Source organism: Pinus tabuliformis, chromosome 1_2 (assembly GCF_031772625.1).
Source record: "Pinus tabuliformis cultivar Carrire ecotype Pingquan chromosome 1_2, CPIR1, whole genome shotgun sequence".
In the NCBI taxonomy this organism is placed as follows: domain Eukaryota; kingdom Viridiplantae; phylum Streptophyta; class Pinopsida; order Pinales; family Pinaceae; genus Pinus; species Pinus tabuliformis.
This window is the reverse complement of record NC_142298.1, coordinates 29,856,564-29,869,336: the sequence shown is the minus strand read 5'-3', so window position 1 is coordinate 29,869,336 and position 12,773 is coordinate 29,856,564. Positions and strand designations below refer to the sequence as shown.

Genomic DNA, 12,773 nt, shown 5'->3' with positions numbered 1-12,773 from the left:
TAGTAGGGTCCAAGAGTGCTCAAATGGACTCTACAGTTTCCATATCACTTACTACACTTGCATCTCTATCTAGTTCATTTAATAAATCCATCCTTAATATTTACTTGGAAGGCTATACTTCCACCCAATAAACAAATTTTTCGTCCCCAACACTTAATAGTATCCAGTTCCAACTTGAAGCTCTTGAAGAATTATGGATCCTTCCTACTGCCAATAACTAGTTTTGTCACATGAAGGTTCCACTATCTAAGATATGGAATTTTGGAAAAATCCGATTATGAAGTATTTTTGGATGTCGAAACTTTTGCATCATGATAGATCTCGATACCCACTTCCATCACTTGAAAAATTTAGGATTTCTCATCTACTACATTTTTCCTTAATCCCCTTTTTGCTAGCCCATGGAAATGGCTCCTTGTAGACCATCTAACAAGGAGTGGAGGCTAAAAATCCAATTCGAAAATTATTTAAGGAATAAAATGTTTCTAAAAGAGATTTTCTTATCGTATCTTGAGGATTGAAAAATGATCTAAAAGAGTAAGGAACTATCCAAAGGACTTATGAAGCTACCAAAGTCTTTACCAACCTATAAAATATTTCCCATCATTATGCATATTCCCATAAAAGGAACATAGAGATGGGAAATGAAAAAATACATAACTCCCCCTAACCAAAAATAGATCATTTCACATATTTGGGTTGAAAATCTAAAAATTTAAGCATTTACAATAGAGATGCTAGTAGTGTAGCTTGCCTCTTAAGGAAAAAAAGGTCGTAAAGACTCCTTATCAAAAAATATATAAAATATCTTCTAGAAATGCACCAAATAGGGAATTAACGACCCTTTTCAATGTATCCAATGAAATAAAGACTAACATCATTCTCATTTTAATTCTGGTATACATCGTATCTATTCAAACCCACTATTCGCGTAGCAATAAATAAGTACACGAATAAATTGTGAAGATATATTTGGTCTCAAATCAAATTATGCATCATAATGCACAAACCATACACCACATATCTATTCTAAGAAACATGCCTTGAAGCATACATTTATATACATAGTTAATTCATAATTGAATTAAAAACTAGTAAGCAAGTACAACTAAACGAACCACACTTGATGAACCACACTAAACAATATGGTCCTCATGATGAACCACACTCATTGATTTGAAATGCGTCGACCAACAATTTCTCTTATGTGATTTCTACCGAAAGACTTTGCTTAATTGATCCATCTCATCAATGCAACATACTTTATATCCCAACATAACAATAGCTATGGAACGTTAAAAAATAATTTAATTTCATTAAAAGTGAAATCATTACACATGTTTTTTCACTTTAAATTTTGTTATAAATTTAAGAATGGAGAGCCACTCTTCACCCAACTATACACTTATCTACATCGCAATTTCCTTGTATCTAGCCAACCAGAGAAAGATTCACTCAACGCTTAAGAAGATTCAATTATGTTAAAGAAGATGAAGGTAACTCTCCTTCACATAATAGAATTAGTATTCTACATTTCAACTAATAAATTAGGGTTGATCAACACCCATAGTATAGTTTTCATGGGTCTACATAGCACAATTCACTAATCCAATAGTTGCATTGTACTTGTATTTTCTTAGTACTTTATATTATTAGTTAAGTAAAGCTATATAGACAATGCTCCTACCATTTAGATCAAGTTTAAGTCTTCCATGCTTACTTTCTTATACAAATTTAGCAAAAGCCATAATTCCACACAATATTTTCATGACGTTGAAGGATTTGTGTCTTCTTCATCTCACATTCATATCCCCAACACCCACACGGGATTCTACTCTCTTATAAAAAGTTTCTTTGGTTCAATTACACACACTTCATTATCTCTCTTACACACTACAACTACATTTGATAGCTTATTTATATTATTTTCTACTCAAACCAAACATACATTGCATAAAATGAGATTCGAGGGTCCCTCCTTATGATGGGTTGTAAATTTATAAGCCTCTAGAATTGGTATGTATCACACACCTATGGATCAGTTCAATACCACTGCCAATTTGTTCCCATATTTGTTAACAATTGGTTAGTTTAACGATCAAATTATATATCTAGATAGTGAATTCAAATAATATAGAGAAATTCCCAAATCCCCCTTAAAGATTCCCATTAGGCATTAATATGCATGTTGACTACTATCTCTGTCATCCTTTGGAAATATATAAATGCTATTCAGATTACATAAAATAAAGGCTAATAAGATATCCTCCTTGACCATTTCTATCATTATAATTTGTAATTACAATTTCAATATTTTTAGATTTGAAAAGAGGTGATACCATTTCCTCCCCCTTAAAGGGATATTACCCTTAGTATTATACAATTGATGTCTTGGAATATTTTCAATAAATAAAAATGGATATATTTTTCATGGCCTCCTCTAGATTTCACATAGCCTCATCTAATCCAAAGTTGTTCCATTGCACTTTACCTACATGAAGGTTCAATTCTAGATTAGGGTCTCCTTACTGTTAATTATGCCTTCGGGTTCTAGCTAAAACTATGCTTTGGGTTCCATCTAGATCACAACCAAATAAATAACATAATTATAATCATATACATATTTTAAGAAAACATACGTGAAACACATCATGGGCCTTTAGAGTTGGGGGTAAAGAAAATTGGTATGCCACTAGCCCCTCTATTTCTAGAGCAATTTTAAGGACATATTCCCATCATGAAACACATCATGGGCCTCAAAAGTTCCATAGTAACGTGGTTCCAAATTAGGACATATTCCCATTTTAAGGAACTTATCCTAAGTCAAATTTAGATCTATACATTTTCTCATGCTTAGAATTACTTGTGATTTTATGATATACATAACTCTTCTACTAGTCTTGTGCCACGTTCATATTTTGCTTAATCCTCATCACTTACTTCTCTATCTCCTTTAAAATTTCTAGTCTAATTGTAATCCAATTCATTGGGATATCCCAATTTATTGGAATATTGCATTTTCAATAATACAATTCTTATGATGGAATAATATTTATTTCATCTCAATATCAATTGTTATAAGCAAATTTTATGAGTTGTAGGTAATCTTTTCACTTCTTGGGCTAATGCATAACATACAATTTGAGCTTATCTTCTGGTATTTTTTCACCCTCTTTTTGTCTCCAGTATTTTGAGGATGATGGGTTTTATTGAATTTTAATTATGTTCCAAAGTATGTAAATCAAGGCTTCCAAAATTTTGAAGCAGATTTGACATCTTGATCATATTTAATTACTTTAGGAATGGCATGCACCCTGAAATTTTCTTTCACAAAAACATTTACAATGTCAATTTCTTTATTGGTTTACTTGATACAAATAAAGTGGGTTTCCTTGTACACCAATATCATAAATGCATCATTTTACATTTTCTTCCTTGGTAGTTGAATGATAAAATCCACAAAATGACTTCCTCGTTCCAATTTGGAATTTGTATTGTCTATGGTACACCTGCTCAATGCCTATGTTCCACTATTAATTTTTAATATTCCAAATGACTTACAATATATCCCAAAATATCCTCCTTTATCCAAAGAGGAAAATAATATTTCTTGATGGATATAATCATCTTTTGTATCATAGGTGTCTTGTGTAAGGAATCTTATGTAGCTCATGCATTATGAACTTCCTTAAATATGATGAATTTTGTACATATAATCTACATTTGAGAAACAATAAGTTTTCCCTTCTTAGCCAATGTCCTTGATAGTTGGTCCTTTAGACTCTTTCTCTAAAATCCATCCATAGTTTTAAAATATTCTTCATCCCATAATTCATTTTTTTCATGCATTTGATGTCATAGTCATATGTACTGACTATATCCATATGAATAATATGCACACTCCTATCAAGTGCATTATCACAGGGTTATCCTTCCATTTCATATATTTGATCTCAAAGCCAAATTCACTAGTAACTGTTACTTGCCTAAGTTTCCTAGAATTCCGCAAGGGATGCTCAAACAAATAATTCGCTCTACTATGATTTTTCATTAGTACAAATTCCCTCTCGAATAAATAGTTCTTTCACATCTTCACAGTATACACTTTGATCTAAACTCTAAATCATTAGTTACAATGTCCTCATGAGGATAACCCAGGCCCATCCTAAACACGCTTTGCCTTACCATATGAATGATCAACACTTTCTGTCAATATCATGACTTCTTGACTATACTTGAATTATTGGATTATACCTCTAATTACTAGTTTTTTAATTTAAGGGTTATCTCAACATCACAAAGTAGGGTCCCTCCATAAATTCTACCATTATATTTCTCTATCATCTCAATATCCAACTATAACCCAAAATGACATATGATAGCTACCAATTATTACATATCAACTCTAGATAATGTTTTGCATGGCAATTAAATTTTCTAGATTGATATATAATTACATGGCCTTGTTACATGAGCATTCCACCATGCCCTTCCTTACAATAAATCTATACACACCAAAAATTCCTCATTTGAATTTTTCCTCTTCAATATATGAGCATTATTCAAAATATGCTCCAATTTTTGGAAAATTTCTTCACATTTAGTTAAACACACAAAATTCACCCCCTTTATTTATAGGGAGGTGATTGGGTGACCAATCTTGGAAAATCCTTGGGTAAATATTACGAAATATCCGAGTAATACAATAAAGGATTTCAATTTTGTTACATTTTTAAGCATATGCTAATTTATGATTACCTAGGTATTCTTGATGTGTACTGCAACCAATTATTCTAAGTTTGCATGCCCTAGACAATGCAATTTTCTTTGGAAGAATTCACACTTACATAGTTTTCCATACTCCTAATGTTTTCCTACACTTGCAATATTATCTTGAGATTTTCTTTGAACTCCTCTTTCGTATTTGAATATACATTGTATTTGTGAGATGCCAACTATATGTTAAGCATAAAAGGAATTACACATTTTGAGAATCAAATTATTAAAATGTTTTATTCAAGATCTATTTGAAATCCTAAATTATCTTGCATCAAGAGGGATCAATGTTTCCTTTGCAATATAGATTTGGAGTTAAGATGTATCTATATTGGTTCTTTATTTATCCATCTATCTACATTCAATTTAACTCTCGACTACCTTATTCCACTTTTGTTATTCGTGCAAACTACTTTATTAAATTTAGAAGAAATTTTGATATGGTACTCAACGCTAACCTTTGGAATATAATAGAATATCTAAAAATTCCTTCTAATCTAAGCTACTATTTGTTAAGAATTGGAGAGAGAGAGAAAAGTGAAGAAAGATGGCAAAAATTCCTCAAGCCCATGTTTGATATTGTATTGACCTCAAAATCTTAATTGATAATATATCAATGACCATTTTATATCTTTTGTCTCTATCACATTGACAACTCATTAGTGGATCATGATCACACCTCAAGAATTACAAATCATGATATCATACTTTTTTATTGTCTAAGGACCCACATTCTAACACTATTATAAGGTTGTACAAGAACATTATTTCTAGTTTTAAAAAACTCATGGTTGGTGAAAAGAAGTTAATTGTAATAAAGAGCTAAGCAATTGTTTCCACTATCCCTATGCATTTTGGAACTAAAGAATTGTTTCAAATAAATACGTTGTATCTGTAGTGGTATAGTCATATTCCTTCTTCTATACACTTACAATATTGCATTTATGACATGGTGTTCTTATGATATTGATAAGCAACTAAAATTTCAAAAATATTTCTACTATAATATGTGCATGACTATTATAATTAATGTTATGATAATGAAACCAAAAAATATTAGTTTCTCTAATTTCATCAATCAAAACAACAACTTGGAGAAAGTGACTTTAGGAAAATACCTCAGAGTCAATTTGATTGTAAACTTAATTGGAATTATATGATTAAGGAAAAGATATAAGTATGATGGAAATATTTTATAGACTTGGAAACAATTTTAAATAAACCGACCTCTTCTTATGCAATAAGAAGAAATTTCTCTTTGATATTGTAATCACTTCTATTGCCTTACATGGTTGCAAAGTTTGGGGTTGCCCTCTCATTTAAAATTTGTGGAAAAAGAGAGAGGAAATCCAAAAGTGTTTTATTAACTTATTATTTAAAGCTTTTTATCAACAAGCCATGCTCTATCCTCCTCCTTTCCCTTATGGATATTATTACTATGAAAAGGTACCTAATATATAGGAATTAGAAAAAAATGGAATACAAGTGACTTAGTAAAATTTCTTCAAAACCTAGTGAAAACTAGTGTGGATTGCATAAAGATGTAAAATCATGGCTAAATCATCAAGGAATAAAAGAAGAGGTCACTCTATAAAATAATTTTGTTATTACAAATATTAGTGGATCTAAATATAAGAACAAATTACCCTGCAATAAAATATGATGTTATAAGGAGGTGATCAAATCTAGTGAAGAAATCAAAATTATTTCTCTATTTTGACTAGCATAAATAACAAGATTGATGTTTTGAAAATTAGAATATACTCTAACAAGCTTCATAGTGATGTAAGGTGCTTAACAACACACAAATTGTCATAGGCCAAAATAATTAGTCATCTTTGTTACACTAGTGAAAGCTAGTGTTGATTGCATAAAGATTTCAAATCTTAGCTAAATCATTACAGAATGAAGGAAGATGCTATTATATAAAATAATTGTGTTATTAAAAATATCAGTAGATATGAATCAATCAAATAGGGGATAGCTCAATTTTCAATCGTAGTGTTATCTCTTAAATATTATGTATGTTGTGAGATTCTAGGATCAAATTCTTCCATGGGTGTTTACCCCACGAGAGAAAAAAATAGTACACCTAAATCTAAGAACAAATAACCTTGACTTAATAATTATACTATAAAAATTATTTTTATCATTGATATATAGAAGTGACTAACCCTAGCGCAGAAGATCAAAATTATTTCACTTTTTTGAGTAGCCTAAAGAATATGATATGTTTAAAATAAAAATATACTCTCATGAGCTCCATTATGAAATGTTGAACAACTCCCAAAAGGTCATACGACAAAATAATTAGCCATCTTTGTTACACTAATTAGATTACAAATAAAAAGAATCTTCAATAATTTAGATCACACATTCAAAATAATTGTAAAGATGCCAACTTTCCACTTTTAAATGTATGGAAAGCATAAATATTTTGGAATATTTATCTTAATAGCTTTGAAGCACATGGAAAAAAATTTTGAACTAATATAAGCATTTTCTACGTGGTAACATGAACAACGAAAATTAAAACTATTTTATCACAATAATGGAAAAAGTTAATTATTTTCTTTAAACATTTTTCTGGTGTATAATATAAATCATAAATATATAATCATAATTCTAAAATATTCACTAAAAGTCAAATTAAATAAAAGTTAGCTTTCTTTTATCTAGTAAGAAATACATTTTCACTAAGAAATCGATATAATATTTTAAAGTATTCCACTTAGAAGAGAATCTAAAAATAGCCTTGATGAAAATACATTTTATTTTGTTACGTTGTAAGGTGTTCCCTTTGAGAAGAACTCCCCCAATTGCTACTCTGCACCTCATGGCACCATCGATCTTGTGTTAGAAGACAGAAATATTATCACTCGTCGGATGTAAGTTTTGGCTGATTAGGTCTGTTAGTTGCCCCATTTCCGAGTAAGTTCATGATGAAGAAGCAAGTCGCTCACTTTTCTTCATGGTCTACTAAAATAATGTTGTAAATCAATTGATACTTGTGAGATCTTGGAGCAATGAAAGTTGCTTGGCTCTTTTGTCTTCATGTTGAACCTAAAGAATTGTGCCCATCAGGATATTTATGAGTTCTTGGAGCAACAAAATTTTATTGGTAGTTGTGTCAGATGCGAGCAAGAAGACAGACCAGGCCCTTGAAAAGATGGGACATTTTACTGAAGATGAGAAACCAGAAAATCAAGGGTAAAGGTTAAGGTACTTTGTAGAAGATGGTCGAGCACCACTGAGTTTGAGTAAACATAATGTCCAAATCGATGAACCATGCCAACCTTTACCCTCTCACATTACCACTTGATTTGGATAAAAGTGTGTCTTCCACACATGATTCTTTAGGTATTTCTTTCGTGCAAGAAATTTTATTCAATCTATAAGCAGGAGGTCACTCACTTGTCTTTTGTGATGTACCCAGAGCATGACGACAATCAATTAATAGCCACAAGTCCTTGGAGTAATGAAATATACTTGGTTTCTTTGTTAGATGTGAGTAACCAGAACAATCAGGCTCTTGAAAACCTAGAACATTTTACTGGAGATAAGAAGCCATACGATTGAGGGAAAGGATTAAGGTACTATGTAGAATATGGTCGACCACCACTAAGTTTGAGTAAACATAGTTTCAAAATGGATGAACCATGCCAACCTTTACCATGTCAATTGCACACATTACCACTTTATTTGGATAAAAGTGTTTCTTCACAGAGTGTGTGTTACCATTCCAGTGTTTTCACAGAGTTTTTCTAGTGATCCATATGCATGAAACAAGATATGTGGGCCTCCTATTGCCCCTTGTACGAGAACTCACATTCAAAGCCATTCTAGACTGGGCCTTGGTGAAGTTGGAGGGATTGTTATTGGATTGATGAAAAACGTTGTTGTTTGTGTGTCCTTGTTGAGAGGCATTGGAGGTTCCCATAATATGAAAGTGTCGGTAGGAGGAGGGGACCCCTCTTTGAATGAATTGGAAGATGAAGAAATAGGGGAGGAAAAATTGCTCGTTTTTAAAGGTGGGGAGAATCTCATGGTGGAGGATCTGTTGAATGCAACATTTCAAGTACTTGGTAAGACCATCTATGGCACTATCTACAAAGCCAAGCTTAGCCAAGAAGGAATTGTTTCTTGACGCTTCTCAAGGAAGGGACTTTCAAGGACTGAAAATAACTCCTACATGTAATTAAAGATTTGGGTTTCCTTCATCATGAAAATATACTCCCTCTCTGATCATTTTATGAAGGAACAAGAGAGAAGATTCTTGTATATGATTATTAGAACAAAGGAAGCTTGGCTGACCTTCTTGATGGTAAGTTGTCATTTTGAAACCCGAGTCTAAGGAAGAATTTATATGTTGTCTTTAGTTTCTTCTCCAAAAATAGGAAAATTGATTAGATTGCATCCTCAATTCATAGGATATCAATTGTACATGGATTAAAAAGATTCAAAAAAGTATGTCATTGAAAGTTGGTTATATCCTCTATGAAAATATAAAAACATTCGCAGGGTACTGTGAAATAGGCTATTGCACTGATATAACTCATGGAATTTTTGGCCTTTTCATTTTATAATTTTTCTATTGTTGACAAAACATGAATTTCACTTCCAAAACAAATGTAGTTCTCCAAAAGATATAAAAAAAGTAGCAAATACTAGAAATTTACCCGGAAAGTGTTCATAGTTTTCTTCTACTTGAAAATTGAGGTTCAGATTGCAATAATAATATTGAAGAGGCCACGGTCCATCCAGATATTAAAAAAAAATGAAGAATGAACTTGAGTTCTCAATCTCAAATACACTTAAGTTATTCTCTAGATTCAATATGAAGTATTGCAATTCTCTCTTCTTCATTCAAGGAAATCCTCATCTTGTAGGTCTGTGGGTTGGGTCCTTACTTTGTCTTACTGATGCAAAAAGATCATTTATTCTGCACATGCTCGAGGTGGGAAACCCTCTTTGATTTGGGCTCACATCCACAAGATTGTTCTTCAAGCAGTAAGAGGACTTTCCCACCTTCACGCTGGACTTGAAACACCCATTAAAGGAAATTTAAGCCTAAGAGTGGCCCGAGAGAAAAAAATCAAGAAATTAATAAAAAAATGCCATGTAGACAAATTTTTAAGATTACATTATTTTTATCTATGTTCCACAATATTTAATAGCACAACATTTAATAAAAAAATTAATATACTAGCTAATTTTTTACTTTTATCGAATTCACTCAATATATGGCACTTTTATTAAAATAATTGTCTATATATTTTTTATATTTAACTATATTTTAGTTTTTTAGCGTTGTTGTCTGCTGAGGTCACAATTTCGACTAGAATATATTTTTCGGCTAGAATATGGTAATTTGTCCTTTATGGAATACATTGTTTAACTATTTAACTATTTTATATTTAAATATATTTAACTATTTAACTATTTTATATTTAAATATATTTAACTATTTAACTATTTTATATTTAACTATATATTTAATAGTTTTGTTTGGAATCCAGTAATTTGTCCTTTCTGGAATGCATTTTTAATTATGTAACTATTTTTTAACTATTTTATATTTACTATATATTTTAGCCATAGTCTAACTTATAGACAAAATAGACTTCTTCACTGGAATTCAGCAAAACAATTTCAAGAAAAATGTGATTTTTTGTTGTTTAAAATGCATTTTTGAATCCATAAATGGATTCAACACCCTGAGAAACCCCCTGACCACTTGAATTGTACAGATTAAACAACTTAACAACTTAAACTCAAGAATTTGAAAATATCTACAGGATTTCAGTTAAAATTAACCAGAAAATGTCCTAAAAAAGGCCATTTCGTCTATAAGTTACACTACACCTATATTTTATATTTTTGTCAGAATTCAGTCATTTGTCATTTCTGGAATATATATTTTTTAAGTATTCAACTATTTTTAACTATTTAATTATTGTATATTTAGCTATAACTATATTTTATTTTAAACTATTTTATATTTAATTATTTTTTTGGTATCTTTGGGGCATGGCTAGTAATGTCAAATGGAACTTCATTTTTAATTTATATTTTTTCACTAATATCAATATTTACATTTCATTAACAAATTTTTCGATATTCTAATTAATATGAGTAAGGTATTTAAATAATATTAATAAAATATTTCACGGATACCCAAATTAAACAATTTAAAATTATTTAATACATGTACCTCTTTTTAGATTTAAAAGATTTTGATTGGTTTACGTATTATGACATGAAAATTATGTGAAAATTTGAGGGGTAATTTTAGGCTGAAATTTCCTTTAATGCATCACTCATGGGAACCTCAAATCCAAGAATGTTTTAGTGGATGTTTTTGACCAATTAATGAAGCCATCATCTACTGCTCATATGATGAATGGAGCTACAGTTTAGGGCTACAAGGAATTCTCCTATTACAAATACTCGTTGGCAAGAAACCAGGAAAGAATGAGAGCTCTTACAGATTCGTTGATTTTCATTCTATTGTGAACACTACTGTGTTGGAGGAGGGTTTTTTGGAGCTATTTGATGTTGATATCTTTAGGGGATTGAAAATTATGGTAGATGATGGATTACATTGAGCACTTCAACTTGCCATGGGTTGTTGGGCACCTTCTCCATCAATGAGATTGAATATTAAGGTTGTCATCCAACAATTGCAGGAGATAAGGCCTAAGAATCATTCTACTTTATATACTCCCACTGATACTAGGAGTGAACTAGAGCTTGCATTTTATCTTTAGGTAGTTCTTTGCCTCTCCATTTGCATTTTTTATTTTCATTTTGTATTGCTTTGATGGCATGTTTAATGTAGAAGACATATTTCAAAACCATGGGACTAAGCGCCTTAGGAAGGAACAATGGAAAAATCCACAATTTTCATGGTTACACCATATAAGTAGCAATGAATTTAATTTATTCTCCATAGAGTTAATGTATTGGAAGGTATTTCCGATTTCTTTCCATTGTGAGGACCTATGCTTCTCTTTAGTGTGTGGGGTTTTTAGTGAATTTCCCAAGTCATTTAGATTTGTATGGCAGGTGAAGAATTTCATCTCAAATGTTAGATTAAATGGCAACACAAAGTCCGCCCAGAATAGCAAGAGGAGTGGTGATCATAATCTCCATTTTTTTTGCTTGTGTTATGGACGTGCACATGAATATCAAAGAGAAATCCCTAACATTTGGTGTTCTCCACTTCGACCGAAGCGTAGGAATTGTTCATTCCATGACATGGCTTAAGTAGGATCTCATGAACGGATAATGAAACCAACTTTGGTGTGTGGACCAGAGAGTGAGATAATTTTGTGTAACTCAATCCATAGTCAAATGGGTACATTTACTTCCTTGTGTAAAATATGTAAGTTCATCTTGCATAACCAATTGCAGGATCAGGACACATGGTCATGTTTTTCATGGGTACTTTTATTGCAAACTCTTCATGATACCATGTTATAGGAAATCTCCGACATGTGTAAAATTCAAGAAGGAATTTGACTATTTCATCATGCTAGAAGTTATGATAGTGATTATAAGCTTCTTGAAGAATTGGTTGTAAAAACATTGAAATTAATATCTGTGTAAATTTGATAGTTCTAGGGACTCAATAAATTTGAGGTTAAGATGAATCTATGGATTTTAGGTTAAGATTAATCTGTGCTAGTTTAGAAAGGTCAAGATAGGCATGTCAATATACCTTGATTATGCTAACAAAAACTTATGTCAATCAATGCATCTCCTCTAGCTTGGACCAAATATCCCACCCACAAAATGTTGCATATCTTCAGATTAAATCTAGAAAATGAAATGTCCATTGGTCCCCTTGACATTACTACTAATATCATTTTCCCTCTTACTGCAACTATTGTGTCTAATACCAGTTTTTCTTGTTGTCTAGGAAATAACAAGCTCACTCTCTTAAGCCCCTCTACTTCTAATGTTTGATATTCTCCTATGGTTATCATTGTATC

General features: G+C 31.3%; 1 pseudogene; it reads left to right on the top strand.

Annotated features, from left to right (window-relative positions):
* Positions 1-7,867: 7,867 nt before the first annotated feature.
* LOC149204235 (putative kinase-like protein TMKL1) lies at positions 7,868-11,546 on the top strand (annotated as a pseudogene).
* The last annotated feature ends 1,227 nt before the right edge of the window (positions 11,547-12,773 follow it).